The following is a 23,466-nucleotide window of genomic DNA, read 5'->3' as shown; positions in this document are numbered from 1 at the left end:
CTCTCTCTTCATTTACTGGTTCAGGTGGGATAATGAAGCAGCAGAATCCATCAGTCAGGAGCCTGGTAGACATGACCTGGACAGGACATCAAGGCATCTCTGTGGCCAAAGCACAGAAGGGAGTTGGCTCTCTTTCAGAGAGGGTTCTTTTTTTCTTCCTTATTTTGAAGAGTGCTTGAAAATGTCTTGCTGGTGGTTTAATTGAAGGAGGTTGTTAATGATGTTGCTGCGGCTTTCTGATGTGCATCTCTCCATCCCTCAGAAGATTCCCTGGCTGCCCAACCTTCTCCATCTGAAAAAGGAGGAGTTCCTTCCTTATGCCTTCCCTAGGAATTTAACTGAAGCAGGAAAAGCTGTTGGAGGGGTGCTTGAACAAAGATCCATCACAGGACACAGTCAAATGGCCCTTGGTCACCTCGTAGCTGAGAACCCCACACTCATGCATCGGCACTGCCCACTAGACTCTCTTCTTCTGTGAAAGAAATGTTGCAAGCCAATTCACTTTCAGCCAGGCTGGGAGGAAAGAAATGCAGGATAATTTTTCCACATGGCACTTTCCACATGGCCCAGTGAAGGAAGGGGCCACACCATGCGGGGGTCCAGAGATAGTTGAGGAATGAGCTGTTGGCTAAGAAGGGACTCTCTTCAGCTCAAAAGCAACAGCAGCCTTTGCCTGCTGAAAAGCTACCAGTTGCTGGGTGAAATCCGAAACCTGCTTTGGGTGGGGGGAGAGGTTGGCCTTGCCCATTTCCCAGCCTGTTGTGCTTGTATGTTAACACATTTTGCACCCCGCCTCATACAGTATGTGAATTCTGAGCCTTACTCCTAGTTCAAGTTCAGCATTGAGAACTGACGTTTGGTGTCAGCACTCAGCAGGAAGAGCAGGGGGAACCAACAACTTTTCACAGCAGCTTTATTTAGCCTCTCTGCATTTCCTTTTTGAAACTGGAGTTACAGAGACCTTCACTTTGTTTTGAATGTTATTTTGCATTCTGGAAAGGGTTTTTCTTTTTCTTTCTGCTTTTTCATCTTTGGAACTAGTGAAGGCTCTGGTTTGGAATTATTGCCGGCGTGGATCAGTTCAGCTGCTAGGAACAGGGTAAGTGGCATTAAAATACCATTTGCTTTAAGTGATCCAATCCCAGCAAAAGAGTATGATCTTCCAGCAGGTCGAACTCCCTCACTGTGGGTACAGCAACAACAGCTTCTTTTTAATGCAATTTTGGAGAAGCTGGAGTAGGAGTTTAAAGGCTTCTCTAGGGTGATCTACATTTTAATGGAAGAAATTGAATAGCAACATGTCTTAGCTTTTGTCTTCTCTGAAAGTTAAAAATAGAGTTTGCATCTAAACTGCAGGGGGAATCTATAAAACCTTCTGTCCTAAAATTCTCATATTAAAAAGCCTTGCCAGATTTTGAGTCGCTTTCTTAGCATGTTCTTGTGCAAAAGGAATATCTGTACTAAAAGCCTCAAACACAATGGGTATCCACTAAGATTGGTTTTTCTGATAATTCCTCAGACTGTAATAGCAAAAGTTGTGAAAAAATCATTAAATGCTCCCAGTCTTCAATATCAGCATCAAATCAGTTCCTTTCAATTAAATCTCCAAAATCTCTGCAGTGCAGTACAGAGGACAGATTCTTTACTTTTTTTTTTTTTAAAAAAGAGAGTATTTTCTGTTTAAGGTGACTGGTTTGAGATGCGGTTAGATAAGTGTCTAGTGTGGTAGGAGGAAAGTCTTTTCAGACAAGATTTCTCTTTAGGAAAAAAAAATGTCAAGGTTTTCATGAACTCCTTCAAAGTGTTTTCATGCAGACTGACAATTTAGTTAATGCATGTTTATTCAGCTCTACAATGTACAGTGGCTCTTACCAGGGAAACATGTGGCACTGGTTTTCTCTGCCATGTGATGGTATGGTTCCATCCATATTTTTCAAGTTTCAAGGAGAAATAAATTTGTAGACCAAATGACTAAAGAGAATCATAGAATTTAACAAGTTAGGAGGGATCATGAGCATCATCTAGTTCAACCCTCTGCAATGTGTAGGAAAACCAATTGAACCATTCTCAAGAGGTAGCTGTCCAGCCTCTTAAAACGCCCCCAGAGATGAGGTTCTCCATACGTAGACTATTCCACTACTGAGGGGGGGTTTTCTTATATTTAAGCAAATCTTAAGTAGTTGTAATTTGTACCCCTTTATTCCTGGCCCACGTTTCTGTGGTAGTGGTCCTTGCCATCTTCCTTATGGCATTCTGGATCTGGATGCTGATATCATATTTCTTCGTTGTCTTCTTCTCTGCAGAGTTCATTCAACCTGTCCTCATATACAGGTAGTTTAGTCAGACTGGTTAATCGGGACTGTAAAAGTTTGCACATGAGCTTGTCACTGAATCACAAGTTATAGGCTTTTACATGACTGATTTGCACCCATATGGTCTTGTCTTGAAAGTTGCATTCCAGTTTTGGGGTGAAAGTGTTTCCTTTTCAGACAATGAGGAAATCCCCTGAAAAAGTATGTGGGAGGTTTAAATGAAAGCTGGAGGCCAGTGGCATTTTGAAAACCCACCTTAAGTTTGTGAATGAGATACTCTCCAACAGTTTTTCAAGGGTAGGATAGTGACAATATCACCACTGTGGAAAAAGCCCCATGGGTTATGCTCCTCAAGCAAGATTTTCTATGGTTAACCCATCACATTTTGGACATTTTCCCCAGATTCTTCCCCCCTCTAAAGGAATTTAAAAGCCAAATTCCATTCATCCAACTGAGTGAAAAATACAGAAGAATTTCTCTGCCCAACACCAGAATAAATAGCAAATGGCATATTTGTTTGTATTTTAATGTGGTAAAATTAAAAAAAAATACAGCCCACAAAATGACGTTTGCATTGGCCTGTTTCCCATTTCCTCCAAGGTCTTTACACTTGGGTTACCCTATTGTCCTCTCCTAGAAGAACATTTGTTCAGGAAAACAGTGGTGGAGCTCTCATGCTTGACTTTTTTCAGTTTCTCATTTGTCCAGCCTTAAGTTGGTTCCATCCTGTATCTTTTGGTTCACTTTTCTCCTAATATACAGATGTATTTTGTGTGTATTTTGCATATGCCTTTCCTAACGGATATATCTGCAGTCAGTTTGCCCTGGTATAAGGCATTTGCATGTGCGGGAAATACAGCAACTATGCTGCTAGCCCCAGTGCAAGGTACAGAAATCATATGAAGTCTGTCTTGAAAGTTCTGCATGAGTTGTCAGTCATTTGCTAGGCATAATCTAAAGTGTTGATATTGACCTGTAATTCCCAGCAGGTGGCAGCATTTGGCTAACCTTGACTGATCTCCAATGGTCATGCAGGTTAGGCCTAATTAGTACGTGGATGGGAGACCACCAGGGAATATTAGGCTGAAGAGTAAATGAGGAAGTCAAAACAAAACAAAACAAAACAAAAACAGAAGAAGGCAGTGGGAGCCACTCCCATACTATTGCCAAAAACATTTCAGAAGGCGTTGGAAGCCTTGTTTCTAACGAGCAAATTTTATTGAAAGCATAAGCTTTTGTAAGCTGCAGCTTTAATTGGAAAAGATGCTACCAGATTCCTTCTAAATTTCTGCCACCGTAGATGAACACAGCTCTCCTCCTGCAAGGGTTCCTTCATGGGCCTATCCCTGTAACTAACCAAAGTGAAGCTTGATTGGGAAAGCATTTACTCATAGCCTTTAAAACACCTGAGAGCTTAGGGCCTGCCTTCCCATTACAAACTTGTCTGGCTCTTCAGAGCTGCAAGAGAGGCTTTTCAGAAGATGCCTTTGCCATTGAACGCTTGTCTTTCTGACACGGGGGAGAGAGTTTTCTCCTGCGTTGCTCCCAAGTACATGGGATGCACTCCCTTTGCTGCCATCCTCTCAGTATTTAGAAAACCTGTAAACGTTCATCCCTTTTACTTGACTTGTTCATTTTAATTGATGCTTTTAGCTCTTTATATTCTGTTTGCCTTTTTAAATTTTGTTAAGCACCCTGAGGAGTTGCCACAGTAGAATGACAGGAATCAATCAATAATGGGAAGTAAGAGATCAAGTTGCCCAGCCGCTGGTTATCTCCAGGTCTCTCACTTTATGGGACCTAGATAGTTGTAAGTCATGGCAGGGTCTGCCTCCCTCTCCTCTGCCCCAGCGCCTTCCCATAGGTTTCTTTATTTCACATTAATTCGGAAGGGGCCCAAGTAGGGTGCAGGGAGAAAGACAAACAGAGCTGCCTGGAGAAGTCAGGCAAGAGTCTTGAAAACTGTCCACCTTAGGCATCCTGTCTTTTCATGACTGGTGGAAGTTTCCTTTTCTGGCTGGTGAAGGGGGTGGCAGCCCAGCCAGAGGAAGCAAGCAATCACCTTCTCCATCATGAGTGGCACACTCACCAATAAGATCTGGCAGTGATTTGGAACAAATGCCATGGAATCAGAATAGATATGAGCAATGAGGATAGTAGACATTATGATGGCCTAATTTTGTCTGACTCAAGGATGGGTGAGTATCATTTTAACTCAATTGTGGGGAAAGACCCATAATGCCCTTTTAATCTCACCGTCTAATTCCTGATCCAGTTCATCCCAAAGTGCGTAGTGTTCATTTTGCTTTTTTCTTTTGAAAAAAAGAACATGCTAATCATAGGGATGTTTTGTATCTAATCTGAGCATTTCCCCCAGCAAGAACAGCTGGGAAGAATGTCAGGTACAAGTGCTTGTTCTGGAACATCACGTGCCACCTTCCCATGGAAAATCCTGTGGTTGTCAGCCCACCTTCCCCAACTGTTGCCTCCAGATGGATTGTCTCTGCTGGTTTGGGAAGATGGAGTTTCAGGAGGACACCTGATGGCAGGAAGGTTGCTGTTGTTGTTGTTGTTTATTCGTTTAGTCGCTTCCGACTCTTCGTGACTTCATGGACCAGCCCACGCCAGAGCTTCCTGTCGGTCGTCAACACCCCCAGCTCCCCCAGGGACGAGTCCGTCACCTCTAGAATATCATCCATCCATCTTGCCCTTGGTCGGCCCCTCTTCCTTTTGCCTTCCACTCTCCCTAGCATCAGCATCTTCTCCAGGGTGTCCTGTCTTCTCATTATGTGGCCAAAGTATTTCAGTTTTGCCTTTAATATCATTCCCTCAAGTGAGCAGTCTGGCTTTATTTCCTGGAGGATGGACTGGTTGGATCTTCTTGCAGTCCAAGGCACTCTCAGAATTTTCCTCCAACACCACAGTTCAAAAGCATCGATCTTCCTTCGCTCAGCCTTCCTTATGGTCCAGCTCTCGCAGCCATATGTTACTACGGGGAACACCATTGCTTTAACTATGCGGGCCTTTGTTGTCAGTGTGATGTCTCTGCTCTTAACTATTTTATCGAGATTTGTCATTGCTCTTCTTCCAAGGATTAAGCGTCTTCTGATTTCCTGACTGCAGTCAGCATCTGCAGTAAGGTTGCTGTAGACCAATCCAAATTTACCTTTATTTATATTATTTATTATTGTATTTTTATACTGTGTATTTTATGGTGGTTGTTTTTAATCGATTGTTGTAAACCGCCCAGAGTCCCCCGATGGAAGGAGATGGGCGGGGACAAATTAGATAAACAAACAAACAAAAAAACAGACATCACTGGTGCATATTCTGACCACACTCAGCATACCTACTACAATACCAGCTGTCCTAACTGCCAGGAAACACGCTGAGACAAGGAACTGGTCTCTAATGTTTTATTGCTTGTACATAACAGGAATCCTAACAAACTGAAGAAGCGTGGGAAAAACCCAGCCATATAAACCCCAAAGGCTAAGGCGGGCCCGATCTGTGTCTCTTCGAATGGCTACCTAATTCCTCAGTGCTACGCATGCGCTTTACAGTCTGGATGGGAGCCCCCTGCTTGCCATCCTTACTCATGACACCAGCTTGGCATTTCAACCCTTTTCCCTCTAAGCATTGTTGTCCTTTTGGTGACTAAACTTTTGGTGACTAAAAAGAACAGTGAAAGGATACCTGCCCTGCAGGAGGTTTTGGATTATTGAATTAAGAAGCCCTCCTCTTTCTTCTCCCCTGTATTTTTTTCCCCCCTTTCCATGTGAAAGAGCCTCCCCCTTCACTACATGGCATTCCGGCCTTCCAAAAGGAAAAAAAAAAAAAGAACAGGTGGCAGATGCACCATCAGAAGAAAAGGAAAGGCAGGTTAACGACATTTGCATAAGTTTCTCTAGCTGAGCTGAAAATGACAACTGTAATGAATCTGCCCAGTAAGACTGCACCAGCACAGTGTATAGATATCCTGGCCTGACTCTCCCCTTTCCATGTTTAGTTATGTGGGTTGAGTAGCATTAATATGCGAGAAGCATTTGACTGAAGGAGGTGCTAATGGTCCACTGGAATTAAGAATCTGTAGCCTGTCATCCCTTGTTTGTTTAACAGGAAAAATGTAGGCAAGGAGCACTAGAGGACATCTGAAATTTTGATCCAGCTTAATCCATGAAGTTGTAAAGGATAGAAAGACATGGACATAATCCACTAGGCCACTGCCCTGGGTGATCCCCTTTGAACAAGGATGCAGACAGTGCATATCAAACAGCCTAATACTGAATCACATCATCAGTCTTTCCAGTCAACTAGTGATGATTATTTTGGGCAGAGGGGAATGTCAGATTTGTGAGATCTGTCTTGTATTTTATTAGACCCCTGAAGTCTAGCCATGGCAAGCAAGAAAAAGATAATGCCTCTACCAGCTAAGACAGATATCTTTAAACTGGTTAAATTCCAATGTGTTGGGCTTCAGTCCCATAATTCCCACTGCAAGTTCCCACAGAAGTCTTTGAAATAATTATGTTGGTTCACTATTTTTGCACATCAGTTATGTTGGTTCACTATTTTTGCACATCTGGAAAATGCAGACTTGACTGTTGCAGATTGGTTCATTGGTGCAAGTTACAGAGATTTGCTCAGGAGGCCTGGGTTCTTCTCTTGTAAACAGAGGATCAGATTATTTAGTTGTTATTCATTCAGTGAACTATAAGCCATTTCTATTTTGGCCAGGCAGAGTATAAAATATGATAAAAAACGTACCATACTGTAGAATCATCTAATCCCAGACATGCTAAACAAATAGAAAAACAACAAGTTAGAAGCAGGCTGAAATTAAAATTAGAATTGTTCAATACTGGCTTTTCTTGGGAAAAGAGTGCCATAAGTAATTGATGATCACCAAATAAATCCTGTCCCTGATACAAGTTAACCTGGCATCTCATCTTTGTGGCTGTAAAACCTTAGTAATTAATCAAAATTCCAAGCAGATTTATAGGCACGTAGGATATCTCTTGGCTGACCTATTGCAAAGACAGTATACTTGTAGTCCTCCAGACATTCTTAGACTTCAACTAGTAGCCCCAACAATAAGAAGAAATGCTGGGAGCAGAGTTTAACAACAAATGGAAAGCTACAGGCTCCTCCTTCTTGGCTTACATCTGAGTTATGATGGTTGGGTTATTTTTCTTTGTTGCTGCCATCTCCAAAATCTATTGGATTTGTTCTTCCAAAAGGGCTAATCTATTTTATTTTTATAAGGACTCTGCGTGAGAGGCTGAGAGCATGATCAACACAAGCTCAACCTATCAGCTTCAAAGCGTAATAAAAGTCTGAGTCCCAAAATTTTACAATGGCTATTTTTAAAAAAACAGTTGATTCACACAACTTTTTGAATGGATTAAAGGTTTAGAGTTGAATTCCTTTGGCATGTTGATCCAGCTCTGTAAATACTGTAATGAGTTCTTATAGTGTAATTAGAAAAGTGAGTTAAAATATGCAAAGCAGTGGTTATAGGCATATGTTTTGGAACAATGTGCAAAGCTTGCTCAGTATGGCATGATCAGTCAAAGGAGGGGAGAGGGTAACCTTACTTAATTGATAAATTGGCCTGTAATTAACTGCTCATCTGCCTTTTGCTTTATAGCTATGATCTCTGTGTTCTATCAAATGCAAATTTATTAGACCCTCCATTCATCTGACCTACATATGCTCATCTGAACTTATGAAGGTATTCTATGTGTATATCCTTTTGTACACTCAGAGACCCTACATTTTGGAAGATGTGTTTTCACTCGTTCACAGCTTCCAGCAACTGCATGGAGGTTGTAGGTGGGGCCAATAACTATGATGCCACTCCCATGTGAGAGATGTTGTCTTGAGCCTCATGAAAAACCAGTCCTCTGAGATGTGTTTAAAACCACCAATTAGAATTGGAGGGACCGTAAGTAGGGCTCTCAGGCAGGAGGATACAGTTTATAACAGTCTAGGGCTGGAGTACAGGTAGTCCTTGTTGGCAGATTGCTGGGAAAGCCTTTGGCCCAGGAGAGATCAGAAAAGTCACACACCAGGCATTTCTATAAAAATAATTTATTTACAGAAAACAAAACGAAAGCAAAACATATTTAAAAGTATTGGGCTCTCAGTGTGAGCAGCTTGACTCTCTACATGTCTGCACAGAGAGGAACAGAAACTAAAACAAGTCCAGGCAAGTTTCTCCCCCCCAGGTGATGCAACCATTAACACGTGAAAAGGAGACAATTAAATTCAACCTCTTCACCCGGCCAAAATGATTAGTTACCATAGCAACCTTAATCTGTAGTAGGAAACATTAACAGTCCTTGCTTAATGACCACAATTGGGACCAGAATTTTGGTTGCTAAGCGAAGGGGTCACTAAGCAAATCTGACTCAATTTTATGACCTTTTTTGCAGCAGTTGTTAAGCAAATTGCTGCGGGTGTTAAACAAATCATGTGGTCCTTAAGCGAATCACGCAGTTCCTCATTGATTTTGCTTGCCAGAAGCCAGCTGGGAAGGTCGAAAATGGTGATCACATGGCCACGGGACACTGCGACGGTCATAAATGTGAACTGGTTGCCAAGCGCCCAAATTGTGATCATGTGACCATGAGGACGCTGCAATTCGTCATAAGTGTGAGAACCGGTCATAAGTCTTTTTTTCAACACCATTGTAAGTCCAAACCATCACTAAACAAATGGTTGTTAAATGAGGACTACCTGTAGTGACTATGACTTGATGTAGGATACTTTTTTGGAGCTTGCTTTCACGACCAGGCTTTATCTGGACATGTTTCTAGACTGTAATTAAACTGAATACTGCTTGAAATTTGGGATTCTTTAACCAGTGACTGGGACTAAGTCAATAGCTTCTTTGGACTTCTGCTCTAAAGGCTCTCACTGGAGATTTCTCTGCTCCTGTAGCAGAGTGGTAAGGTGAAGCTCACTATCCCAAAAGAGGGAAATTGGTCAGCATTTGGAAGCTGGAACTGTGAATCCCAATAATATAAAACAAATAAACTCTCACATTTCTAAATGTTTACCATTTGTACATTTTACCATTTTATTTTCACGCATATTCTGCCACCCTGACTTGGAAACTGTAATGTGGGGAGAGATCTATTTTATTTAGGCAGCTTTTGGAACCTTAGAACCATAATGAATTTTGGAACTGGTCAATTGGTTAGACTTTTAAAAAATCTCATCCTGGTCTATTTTTCCCTTCATAAAGGGTTTATCCCCCCTGTTGAAACGGTAGGATCTGAAAGTATTTCTTTACTGCCACCTTTTCAATGATGGACACATTTAGAGTTTTTACAGTATGGTATTGTGATAGCTCTCACAGAGTAGTTGCCATAGTGAAGGTATGCCCATTCTCAAGATGGCGAGCATAGCCAGTAACAGGATGCTTATTTGCCAGAGACCAAACCAATGGGAATGCCTCCACCATTCCCATTAACCAGCAGGATTCTCTCTCCCATCCTAGCTTAATTTGTACCATATTTGTTGGGCAATTGGGTACTTAAAGCGCTGAGCTGTAGCCTTTGTGATCTTTATTTTCTAAGAACGTCAATGATCTTGGAAATAAATATAACGTTGAAGGCAGTTTCCTTGAAGCATGTCAGCTTCCCATTTAACTCTCCTTTTTAATTAAAAGTATTTAATCTAAAAACAAGTCTTCTGGGGCAGACTCACCAGCAGGCACCAATAAAAACAGCTCTTTGTCATGTGAGATTCATCACATTTAGATCCTGCTTTCCTTCCATTGTGTAATTTTTGTTGCTCGCTCAACTGGGGTGGCTGTTGGCAGCAGGGGTCAAAAAAATCAAGGAAGTGGCTATGATTGTGCAACAAAAAGTCCTGTCCCTTTTTTGTATTTGTCACATGTTATGCAGGTAAAAAAGGGGCAAGTGTAATGGTTGCCTATTCTAACATACTCAGGTCCACAAGTAGGTTCTGAATGAAAACTGATTTATTGAAAGAATAGTATGCAAATACAGAGAAAGCTGAGAATGAGTAAAAGCGCGCCAAATACAAACTAAAAACCCTCGCTCCAAACCCGATCCCGCCCCTCGCCCCGGCATAGCAACCACCCCCTCCCAGGTGTTGGTGAGCGTTAGACACTGGCCTGGGAAAGTAACCTTGAACACATGCAATAACCCAAACACACATTCCAGAGTAACAGTAAGGAGATTACAACCCGCACGGCTGAGATACTCCTCCCAGCAAATGACAGACACGGATCAGGAAACTGACATGCGAAACGTTATGATGTACCCAGAACATTGAAACGATGAACATGACATATCGCCCCCCCTTAAAGAAACCAAACTAAGGAGCAGGCTTCACAGGATAGGCAGCATGAAAATGGGTAACTAATACAGGAGAGTGAACATCGTGGGTAGCAACCCACTCAGGATGAGGGAAATGTTTCCAACGAACAAGGTATTGCAGGGTAGAACGAAGTCTGCGAGAATCAAGAATCTCCTTCACTTCAAAGTGTTGTTGACCATCAATCATAATGGATGCAGGAGGTGAAGGTTGTGGATGCCAACAATCCGACTGGTGAAGAGGCTTGAGCAGGCTGCAATGAAAAACGGGGTGTAAACGTTTAAGATTATGGGGTAGTTCCAAGTGAAACGTAACAGGATTAACTTGGCCCACAATAGGAAAAGGACCCACAAACCTGGGAGCCAATTTCTTAGAGGGCTGAGGTGACTTGATGAACTTGGTGGAGAGATAGACTTTGTCCCCAACTTTCAAAACCGATTGCGGCACCCGCTTTGCATCAGCGTGGCGCTTGTAAGTCGCCTGTGCATCTGCAAGGGCTTGTTGAATTTTGGGCCAGGAGTCCCCCAGATGTGATGCCCAGTCCATGGGGGACGATGGCGGTGAAGCCGGTTGAGGCAGCTCTGGAATGGGGACGAAGTCCCTCCCAAACACGGTACGGAAAGGGACCTGCCCGGTGCTTTGATGCAGTGCGTTATTGTAGGCGACCTCAGCAAACGGCAGGAGATCGACCCAATTGTCTTGTTGATAGTTTACAAAAGCACGCAAATATTGCTCCAGTGTCAAACTAAGCGCCTCTGTAGATCCGTCAGTCTCAGGATGCGACGCAGTGGACAGCGCTTGCTTTGTGCCCACCAGTTTCATAAAAGCCCACCAAAACTGGGAAGTAAACTGTGTCCCGCGGTCAGTCACCAAGCGGGCGGGGCACCCGTGGAGCCTGTACACGTGTACTAGGAAGAGGCGGGCCAGCTGTTGGGCGGAGGGAATAGATGCGCATGGAATGAAATGGGCTTGCTTTGAGAAATAGTCTTTCACCACCCAAATCACAGTTTTTCTCTGACTGGGAGGTAAATCCACAATAAAGTCCATAGAAATTTCCTCCCAGGGACAGGAGGGACTGGCGACTGGTTGCAGTAAACCCTGAGGTTTTCCAACCTTCCGTTTGGACATGGCACACACTGGACAGGAGGCAACGTAGTCTTTGACATCGCGCCTTAGCGTGGGCCACCAGAACTGGCGCCGAACCAAGTGGAGGGTCTTGACAAAACCAAAATGACCAGCCACTTTATCATCATGGGAGTGGAGCAAAATGTCCTTGCGTAAATCGTCAGGGACATAGAGACGGTCTTGCTTCCAAGCAAAACCCCGGTCAAAAGTAACGGTGTCTTTATTCGCTTGCAACCAGGTGTCAGATTTCAGCTTGGAGAGAAACTGTTGTTGCAAGTTAGAGGGAATTGGCAACCCTCCTCCACTTGGTGAAACTGAAGCAGCGGGCTGTTGCATACGAGTCTGGCTGCGAGTGACAGCTGCCATACTCAATTGGGGCTCTGTCCATAATGTACCCACCACATCAGGAACAGAGCCAGAATCCTGGGGCAAGCGGGAAAGTGCATCAGCTAGAAAGTTTTTCTTTCCCGGAATAAACTTTAACTTGAAATCAAAGCGACTGAAGAATTGCGCCCACCTAATTTGCTTTGGGCTGAGCTTTCGAGGCGCACTGAACGCTTCAAGATTCTTGTGATCAGTCCAAACCTCGAAAGGACATGTAGCCCCTTCTAGCAAGTGGCGCCAAGTGTCCACCGCAAAAGCCTCTTTCTCCCAAATGTGCCACCTCCTTTCCGTCTTAGAAAACTTACGGGATAGGTAAGCACAGGGCTTCAGACAACCTGACTCATCAGCTTGCAGCAGGAGTGCCCCGATAGAAAAATCTGAGGCATCCACTTGAACCACAAAAGGTTTGGTAGGATCGGGATGCTGTAGAATGGGTTCAGCAGTAAAAAGCCGTTTCAGTCTGTCAAAAGCCACTTGGTAATCGGTCGTCCGTTTAAGCAATGCTCCGGGGTTTTTTACCTTACGGGTGTCACCCAACCCTTTAGTTTTTAACAATTTGGTGAGAGGCAAAGCAATCTCCGCGAACCCCTGGATAATTTGCCGATAATAGTTAGCGAACCCCAAGAAACTTTGAAGCTGCCGATGCATGCGTGGGCGCTCCCATTCCAAAATGGCTTGGACCTTAGCAGGATCCATTTCAACACCCTTGTCAGAAATTCGATAACCCAGATAGTCAAGTTGAGACTTATGAAACTCACACTTAGACAATTTAGCATAAAGCTCACCTTTTCTCAGCTTGCTGAGTACCTGTTTCACCAACTGTTCATGTTCTTCCATTGTCTCAGTATAAATCAACACATCATCCAAATACACAAGGACCCCTTTAAACAAATGGTCATGCAAAACCTCATTGATTAACTGCATAAAGACCCCAGGCGCCCCCGCCAACCCAAATGGCAACACTTTATACTGGAAAGAGCCCAGAGGACAATTGAAAGCAGTTTTCCACTCATCCCCCTCCCATATGCGAATGCAGAAATACGCTTCCCTTAAATCTAACTTGGAGAATATCTTCCCCTTAGCCAGTTGTGCTAACATGTCTTTGATTATCGGTAAGGGATATTTATTTAATATTGATACCGCGTTTAATCCACGGAAATCTGTACAGTCTTAAAGTTCCATCTTTCTTTGGTCGGAAGAGAACAGGGGCGCCTACGGGGGAATTGGCCGGCTCAATAAAACCCCTAGCTAAATTTTTATCCACAAACTCCCGTAATGTTGCCAACTTTTTCTGGGTCATAGCATAAATTTTTGGCTTCGGCAATTGTGCATTAGGGATCAACTCTATGGCACAGTCAGTTTTGCGATGCGGTGGCAGCTGATCTGCCTCCTTCTCGCCGAACACATCTGCAAAGTCCTGGTATTGTTCCGGCAGCCCTTCCAGTGAACCGGTGAGGAAATGTGGAATTGCTGCTGCCGCCCTCACCCCAGCACCGTGGTCCTCCTCATCCCCCGCAGAGGCTTTGTAGAACCCATCCGCAAAAATCACAGTCCGGTGCACCCAATTTATCTGTGGATTCTCGTGGATGAACCAAGGGATCCCCAAAATGACAAACGGACCCCCCACAGGTGCCACCACAAATGGCAGTCCCTCCCGATGGCTGCCCATCTGTAATGCCACCATCCCTGTGGAGTGAGTCACCGGTTTTCCCCCCGCTGTAGATCCATCCAATTGGGTGAAAATCATGGGCCGTTCCAAAGGGAACGTGGGCAGCTCTAATGCAGCCACCACATCAGGGTGCATTAAAGAACGAGAGCACCCCGAATCAACCAATGCCCACACTTCAACGGTTCGTGTATGGGACCCTAATTTCACCTTCACTGTCAGCGTAGGGAAGTTTCCACTCACCGAAGCGTGATTGCGCCCTTCCACTTCCACCTGCCCAGCGGTGCCCTTTAAAGCAGGTGGCGGGCGTTTCCCGCCAGCTGAGCTGGATCATGCTCCCCCTCGTCCCCAAAGAAAGGGACTTCCTCCGGCTCGGCCTCCGCCAACGCCACCTTCATCTTTCGGGGTAGGGATGGGGACTTCCCGGACGACTTTCCTGGCCGGTCCTCCATCTTTCCCTTCGGACACGCTGCCGCCCGGTGGCCTTCCTTCCCACATCGTAGGCACAGCCCTTTCGCATAGCGTCGCTCCTTCCCCTCTTCCCAGGCTTGCTGGCTGGTCTTCCCTGAGGGGCCCGGGGCCCGCGACCCTTTACTGGGCTTGCCATATTTCAGCACCCTTCTGTGAGCGAAAGTCTCTTGGGCATGCTCAGCCTTGCCCGCCAGTTGTATCCACTCATACAAGGTGTTTGGGTCATCACGCCCCAGTGACCACCGCAACACCTCTGTTTCCAGTCCATCCTTGAAGAGCTCTATTAATGTGGACTGAGACCAATCCTCAACTTTCCCAGCCAGCACCTTAAACTCAAGCGCATAGTCTGCCACGGATCGGGACCCTTGGCTCAGCCCCTTCAATGCCCGTTTTGCCCTTTCTTTAGCTAACGGGTCCTCAAAATGTTGCTTTAGCGTGAACAAGAACTCCTCGAAATCTTCTAATTCTGGAGCCTCCGATTGGCACAACTGCACGTACCAATCCGCCGCCCGCCCCTTGAGCTTGGTAGCAATGGCATTGATTTTGCCCCGTTCCGAATGGAAACTCTGTTCCCAATCTTCCATATAACTTCTGGCATTAGTTAGGAAGAAGGACAACTTGGTGGGGTCCCCATCGAACTTGACGGTAAAATCTTTGATCCCTGCACTGGGCGGCCCCCTTGCCAGAGCTGGGCGCTTCTCCTTCCTTACCACCCCCAGGGACTTCCTCTCTGCCGGAGGGGATCTCGAGATCGTCACTACCGGAGCCCTCGCCTCACCACGGTGCCATGCCCTGCTTCTCTCCCGTGGGGATGTCGGGGGCGACGAGGGAGTGGAATGCCTGCGACTGGAGCCCTCCTGTCCTCTCTCCGGTGAACCCCATGCCATCGACATTCTCTTTAACATGTATTCAACTGACTCCAATTTAGCCTCCATCAGCTTTATACGGTCAGGGGTTAGTGATCCCTCGGGTGCGTCTTTTCTTACCACATTTGGAGACAGCGGGTACCTCTGCTTTCAGGACGCCTGAGCCGCCCCTGGCAGAGCCTCCGAGGCTTCATCCCAGGTGATATAGCCCCCAGCCGAGGTGCCGGTCGTCTCTGGGGTTTTCTTGCGCTCCTCCTCACCCCTCAGGTTAGGACTGGATTCTTCGCGACGCTCCGGGGTCTCGCTGCGGGGTATCTTTCCTGCTCTTACCACGGTGGAGTCCAGTTCCCCCTCGCTCGACTCCTCGCTCTCCATCTCTTGTAATTTTGGCTCGCTCATCGCTAGCGCTTCCCCTCACAGTAAAGTCTGGACAGGGGCTAGCGGAAAATTTTTTTGAGGATTCTCAGCTTTATGTAATGGTTGCCTATTCTAACATACTCAGGTCCACAAGTAGGTTCTGAATGAAAACTGATTTATTGAAAGAATAGTATGCAAATACAGAGAAAGCTGAGAATGAGTAAAAGCGCGCCAAATACAAACTAAAAACCCTAGCTCCAAACCCGATCCCGCCCCTCGCCCTGGCATAGCAACCACCCCCTCTCAGGTGTTGGTGAGTGTTAGACACTGGCCTGGGAAAGTAACCTTGAACACATGCAATAACCCAAACACACATTCCAGAGTAACAGTAAGGAGATTACAGCCCGGCACGGCTGAAATACTCCTCCCAGCAAATGACAGACACGGATCAGGAAACTGACATGCGAAACGTTACGATGTACCCAGAACATTGAAATGATGAACATGACAGCAAGGCTGCAACTTCATGGTTGGAACAGAGTTTTTTTATTTTTTATTTTTTACATCCCTCTCCCCTTTGACTAGACCTTTGAGATGTCCTTAGCTTCAACAAAATTGTTGCTTTTCATATTATTAAACCATGACTGAGGATTTACATTTTTTCCCCTCACAATCAGACTCATTTATTTGCTTTTACAAACACTGCATTTACATGATATATATTCCGCCCTGCAGGCAAATCTCTCTTTCTAACATGTAAATTCCCAGCCAAACAAATTGCTTGAGTCAAAGCTTAAGAACCAATGTATTCTTCTGCACTTGAAACCCCATTTGTGAAAGCTCAAGTTAACTTTGGCAACAAATGATTCTTTTGCCAACATGGCAGCTGTCTGAATGCCTGGTTGGACAAAAGTAAAGTATGAATGCCCAGAATAGACTGTACATTTGTAACAATCTCAATTTAAAGTGTGAACAGAAATTGTTATTGCTTTGGGGAGAGTGAAGGAGCTCACCTTGAAGTACATTCAGTATTGTAGGCATATGATTTGCCATAATGTGAGGATCTATATAGAACTGGGACACAGTTCTTGGCTTGCATGATGTGCTAAGTTATGCTTAGTAATAAACATAGGTAAGAAACGTGCTGATGGAACATGATCTGGCAAACTGCAGCTGGACATAATTTGCCGGTCCTCTTCTCAATTTGCATGTATGCAAATTTGGCAAGGTTTTATCTTAAAAAATTAAGAGAATCCAATAAAATTCCCACACGTCTTTAGTAAGGAGGCTCCTAAGTTAATTCAGCCAAACGTCTTTAGAAGTTCCTGTCAAAGCCTGCAGTAATTTGCAAACATCTGGAACTCCTTTGCAAGGAATACAGGGGATAGACTAACATGTTCAAACCACTCCCTATCCCATTTCACCTTGTTAAGCAAAAGTTACCAATTAGGGAAGAACTATTCTTTCAAGCCTATAAAGATGTACAGCTGAAGAAGGCCAAAATGTTCATTTGTACAACAAATACCTTTCTTTCACTTTCAGTTCTGCATTCATGATTATTGGGTTTTTGCATAAATTGCCTTTGAGTATCTTAGTTGCCTCTGAAGCTTTGTATCTGTGCGTATACGTATCGATATACTGTACACATACATACATATACAAAGGTTGAATAAAACTAATGCCTCCGTGTTATAAATTGTTAACAGATGGCAGTACTGACATGCCAAAAACTTTTTAGCATCTGTTCTTTCACTTCAGTTGACAGGAACTCACTGTGAGAAAAGGTTGTGTTGCTATTGTTCATAAAATGGAAGCCTGCAGTGGTCAGTTCATTTTAAGCAACATGTCGAGAATGAATTTTGACTGCTAAAGAAGTCCTCCGATTGGAATTCACTGCTGAGTGTAGGTTGCTTACGGTGAGGACTGTGTTGATGTGAGTACTGTGCATTGCTTGGCCAAAAAAAGTAAAGAAGGTGAACTGGGAAGAGTTGATTTGTGTGAACAATAACAAAGCAGATGACCTCTGCCAGCAACCAACAGGTGTCACATGAGAAAGGTTGATGAACTGATTAAAGACAATCAGCAGATCACTCAAACGGAAGTTACTGTCAAGCTTGGCATTTCACAGGAACACATGGGTCATGTTCCTGATGCTTCATTCTTGATGCTCCTGGGTGCTCGAAGGTTTGTGCAAGATGGATGCCCTGCATGCTGCTGGCAGAGATGAAAGCATCAACAGTTGAAATTTGCCAGCAATTATCATGCCATAAGAATGAAAGTGAGAAATTTCTTCATAGTATCATGACAGCCAGTGAAATATGGGCTCATCATTATGAAATGGAACTTCAGTCTGTGAAATATCATCACAAAGCTTCACTTGGGAAAATTATTCAAAGCCCAGGTTTTGCCAGGAAAACTCATGGTTACAGTTTTTGAAACAACAAGTAAGCAGAGTTTGGAAGCATAAGAAGGAAATTTTGCTGCAAGATGACAATGCCAGGCCTCACATCCCACGAACCAACCAAGAAACAGTTGTGAGGTTGGATCTCACCATCTTACCCCATGCACCATGGAGTCTAGACTTGGTATTATGCAGCTTCTACCTTTTCCCAGAATTGAAGAATACTTTTGTGGGCATCTGCTTAACTCAAATTAAGAGGTGGAAAAGACTGTCAAGAGATGGTTGAGAGGGCAAAATATGGAATATTTTCGTGACAGTTGTAAGAAGCTTGTTCATCATGGGCAGAAGTGTATTGTGTATGGGGGGTGATTATACGGGGAAGTAAATACAGGTAACAAAGGAGTTCATTTCAGGGAATCTTCTCCTGTTTCAATTATTAAAATATCCCTATTTAAACTAAAGTTATAGAGATGGGAGCATTACTTTCATTCAACCTCCATATGTGTGCGTGCATGTATATACACATATACACACTTAAATACAGAACAGAGGGGATGAATATCCACACCATAAAATCTGTACTTGGAACCCCTTTGCTCAAAATAGACTTCCCACAACTTTCATACTCAGTTGCTGAAACTGCATGGCAGAGCATGATTTGTGTAGAGAGGATTCCAAATTCATTTCATAGGTTTAGCGTCAACATAGGGCTAGAGAAGTCCCATGTCTAAAACCTGGTTAGTGTAAAGGAGCACTGCATACCTTTTTCTGGATCAAGAGCCTCAGCTGACCTTTAAATGGCAGCACTCCAGAAATTATACTAACCTCATATTTAATTTAATTTAATTTGCATTTAAATTTGGTTTAAATTAAATGTCATTAATTTGATTATTCTCCAGTCATGTATTTAATCTTCCCCCTTCTGCCACATTAAAAATGTTGCTTTGGTAAAAATAGTGGGGGAAGGTTGGGTGAGGTTGTGTGTCTTCAGTGCAAAGCAAGGTAGAGCCCTCCAGGTGCTTTGGATGACAACTTCTATAATGGATAACTCTTGGTTAAACCAGCCATGAGTGTTACCTGTCTCTGTGGCCAAACGTTGAGCTTGACACATCAATGGTATAGCTTAATATAAGCTGCCTTGTTATGCTAAAGTGTTTGCATCAGTTCTTCTGTAACAAATCCCTGCTGTCTTGTTTTGTTTAAAAATTAGGCTCATGTAAACTTTTTTGGCCCCTTTTGAGTAATCTGCCAGAGCTCATCTTCCAAAACTGAACATCAGGTTAGGGAAGCCTTGAAAGGTGAATCGGGTAGCGTTACAGATACCGTTGATGACAACAGAAAATATTTCACCATGGAGCACCTGGTAATTACAAGTGCCACAGTGGAACATCTTCATCGCTTCATTGAAAATCAAAGCAAGCAGCTCAGTACAGCCTATTTGCCCTGTGAAGTATTATATCTCTAGTTGGAACCATGAGCCTTTTTATTTTACAGTGAGTGAGCTGCTATTCGCATTGTTATTCTTTAAGAAAACTGGAAGAAAGGTCTTTTCCAGAAAGAAGATTAAACATTTCTTTTGCCAGTAGGTTATCCACAAAGTAGATTTGATTCTTAGCATTTTTCTTTTCCTTTTCTGTTAGCTGAGCAAGGCCTGGACCCCTGAAAAGACACAGCTTCTTGGCAGTTGTCAATATTTGTGCAGCTGTTTCTACAAGTCTGCCTTCACTTTTTTTTGCCTTCTTCAAAATCCCAGGGCAAGTGGATGTCCACGTCTTGAGAGAGGGATGTGCTTTTTTTTTTTTTAAGATAGTGACAAGATCTGATTCAGAAGCTAAAGCCACCACTACAGTTAGGAAACAATTAAGTGCCCTCTTGGTGTGTATGTTCCTGTCTAGACTGACAGTATTTCTATTTTGGATTCTATTTGGATTTCTGTTTTAATATGGAGCACCAAACAAGTAATGAGTTGTTTTAATTTAAGGCAAGAACAGTTTTCAAGTAGTGCCATACTGAGTTTTTTTGCCAGTTGATATTGCTCAGAATATTGAGCAGCTATGTTAGCATTTTAATGATTCAAAATAGAAGGCTGTAAACCAAGTTTACAGCTGTGAAAGCTAGATCAGAAAGCCTGAATGAAGGGAAAAAAATGATGCCTTTGAATTGCGGTGCTGGAGAAAATTGTTAAGAATATCATAGACCATGCGAAGAACAAATAATTGAGTACTAGATGGTGTAAAACCAGATTGCTTACTGGGAGCACTAATAATGGAGCTAAAACTTAGATATTTTTAACACATGAGGAAAGGGCAAGAGTCACTGGAGAAGGCCTTGATGCTTGGAAAAATTGAAGGGGATAGAAAAAGAGGCCAACAGAAGGCTAGATGTCATTACTGATGACACAAGCACAAGCATACAAGAATTTGGAGAAGCAATTACTTACAGGACCGACAGGAAGCTCTGGCGTGGGCTGGTCCATGAAGTCACGAAGAGTCGGAAGCGACTAAACGAATAAACAACAACAATTACTTACAGACAGTTCTGGCAAAATGATGTCCATTGGGTCATGAAGAGTTGGAAGCAACAGAGCAACAACAACCACAACCATAGTTTAGCCATTACTCATTCAGCTGGTGCATAATGGCCTGAAAGATCCCTGACTGGTACAGCTTGACAAGTACTTGCATGCATAGAGTTACCACATCCAGACTGCAAAACTCTGGATGAGAACAAAGAATGATAGAAAACTCTAGTTCTTTCAAATTTAAAACCATTTAAGCATTCTTAGCTTTCCCTGCAGCAACTGAAGAGTTGCTTAGGGAATGGGAGAGATGGAGGAATAGTAAGGTGGCATTTACAGTGGTTCTCACTGTAGGAACAGCCCTGATTCTAAGACATACTGGGATTTTTCCTGCTTATGAATTCTCTTCTAAACATGATCAAAACCTACCAAATAAAATCTATAGGATGTTATGCAACCTGTTTGGTTAGTTTATGATTCACTATATTGAGGAGATGCAAAAAAAGTGGGTTAATGTTCAGAGGGAAAAAACCCAAGACTTTCATTCTTTGGCTAGACTTCCATAAATGCTAAGCCAAGATTAAAGAAATTGTATTATGGTTCATCGTGTTGTGTGAACCACACACCCTGGGTTGTAAATGATGTACCCTAATTTAGTGTGCAGTGCAAACTCAGCTGGTTGGGATTCATTCAATAAAGAATGGTTAAAAAAATAATTATGGGATGTGCATACAACTTCCACCTTTTTTTCAAATCTTAAAAAGGTGGGGGGTTTTTTAACCTCACTCTTCCAGATTTGACAGCTTCTATTGTCTTCTGTTGGATACCTTTTCATCATCTGAAGACTTCTTGACTGTTCATATTTCCCATCCTAGAAAAAGAAAAACTATGGGAAGAGTTCTTGGAATTTATGTATGGAAAGTCAGGGAGATGGCAGGCTGTTGGAGAGATGATTACCGGAATGAAAGGCAGAATGTTTGCATGCAACACAGGAATACCTCAGAACTATTTAAAACACTACGCTCCGCTTATGAAAAAAAAATGCAGGACGGTTTTTCAGCACTATTGTACTATTTGAAATATGACAGGATTTTGTAAGTATTTTATATTCTCTCAATATCTATATACCATGCCATTGATATCTCTCTCTCCCCCTGTTCCATCTCTTGGATTGCATGGAAATAGACTAGAGTCACATGTGTCTCCACCCTGTATTAAATAATACAGTAAATTAGTTTCCTTATAGTGTGATCTCCACATACAATTCAGTAATTTTGTGCCACCTGAATACCTCTCCATAAATATGACCTCTTTGGGCCCAGTATTGATTTTTGTATGTTACTTCAGACTGTGAAGCACTTAAAACCCTGGTATGCATCTCCTTTTTTAAAATAATTTTTATTGAAAGTTTTAAGAATAATAAAAGTTAATACAAACCAAATTCAGAACAGAGAGAGAGAAAATGAAAAGAAAAAGAATAGAAAGTGCAAGGAAAGAAAGAAAAGAGAGAAAGAGAAAGATATTCAAGAAAAAAGAATAGAGAAATAGTCAAAGAAGTGACTTCCAATCTTCATCACAAGTATAGGCAAACTTAATATTTCTTCCCTCCGTATAAGGTTGTGTGCATGTATCTCTTCTTCCCATAGCCCATCCTTTATCCATTCACAAATCCATAGATTATTAACATTTCAGTTGTCAGCAAAAAGTCTGTAAAAGGGTGCCAGAACTTTATCAAATTATATCTTGTTTTAACCCTGGTCAAAGAAATTGGTTTTAAATTCCTTGTTTTGCTTCTAACAATCTTAGTCTTTGATCCATTCAAATGCTATTGTAGGTTTTAATCTTCCTTCGTTTTTTTATCCCACCTCTGAAGTTGCTTCAAGGCTTTAGCAACCCTCTTTTGTAAATCCATCAAGAAGTTGTTATCCAGGTCATTGTCTTGGCTTGTCATTTGTATTTCCACTTTAACTGCCACCTCTATCATGTAATCCACAATTTCTTTATTTTCTAATAAATCAGTATAAGCTTGTTTCACCTCTTCATCCTATAGGTCTTTCAAAGCATTTCTTGGACAACTTTCCTTTCTTGTTTTGCAAATTTATTTATTTATTTAATTTTTATCCTGCCTTTATTATTTTTATAAATAACTCAAGGCAGTGAACATGCTTAATACTCCTTCCTTCTCCTATTTTCCCCACAACAGCAACCCTGTGAGGTGGGTTGGGCTGAGAGAGAGTGACTGGCCCAAAAGTCACCCAGCCGGCTTTCATGCCTAAGGCGGGACTAGAACTCTCAGTCTCCTGGTTTCTAGCCCAGCACCTTAACCACTAGACTAAATTGGCTCTCTCTATAATAATAATACATTCATATAAGTAAACATCATTTCTGCCATTGTAGCTACATGTCTCTTTCCCCATTCTTCAAAAGTGTCTTGAAATGACTCAAATTTCACAGTATTATCTGTCATTTTGTACAATCCAATGCTTGCTCTCCAATTCAAAAATGAGAGGCATACTTTTTTCTTTTCCTACCTGTAGTCTTTAGACCCCTCTAGTATCTAATTTCTGAAATCATAAAGGCTGTTAAATAGCTGTTATTAGTTTGATAGACTAAACACAAAGGTATTATTTATTAATTTAATTTATTATTTATTAATTTGTTTTTTCCCCAAATCTTTTAGCAAAAGTCCTAAGGTTCCAAATTTTTCTGGCCCCTTAGACTGTTTATATCTTTCTTAAATTAAATTCTTATTTAGCTTTTGGCCATTTGTTTCTATTTCTTAGTTCTTAAACTTACAGTATAGTTAATTTTTCTTTGGTTCAAGAACTAAGGTAAATGCACCAGGTGGCTTTTCAAACTTACCATTTTGAAGATCTCCAGTATCCTTAATATAGTTAAACTGGTAATTTCCAAAAGTGATTAGAAAGTGAGGTTAGCAAGTTCAGTGTCCTTTAAAAGGCTCCACCATAGCTGAGAGCATAATGATTCCCTTTGTTTCCCAGTACTCAAACCCA

The 23,466-nt window shown here is 42.7% G+C and overlaps 1 protein-coding gene across 1 annotated transcript in view; it reads left to right on the top strand.

The window, feature by feature from the left end:
* Positions 1 to 861: 861 nt before the first annotated feature.
* ARHGAP24 (Rho GTPase activating protein 24) overlaps positions 862 to 23,466 on the top strand; it is a 362,186-nt gene continuing 339,581 nt past the window's right edge. The window contains exon 1 of the mRNA XM_063309901.1: positions 862 to 1,099. The gene's annotated coding sequence lies outside the window, so the exon portion shown is untranslated. The remainder of the gene's footprint in view (positions 1,100 to 23,466) is intronic.

Source organism: Candoia aspera, chromosome 8, assembly GCF_035149785.1.
Source record: "Candoia aspera isolate rCanAsp1 chromosome 8, rCanAsp1.hap2, whole genome shotgun sequence".
In the NCBI taxonomy this organism is placed as follows: Eukaryota; Metazoa; Chordata; class Lepidosauria; order Squamata; family Boidae; genus Candoia; species Candoia aspera.
This window is presented reverse-complemented; position numbering and strand designations above follow the sequence as displayed.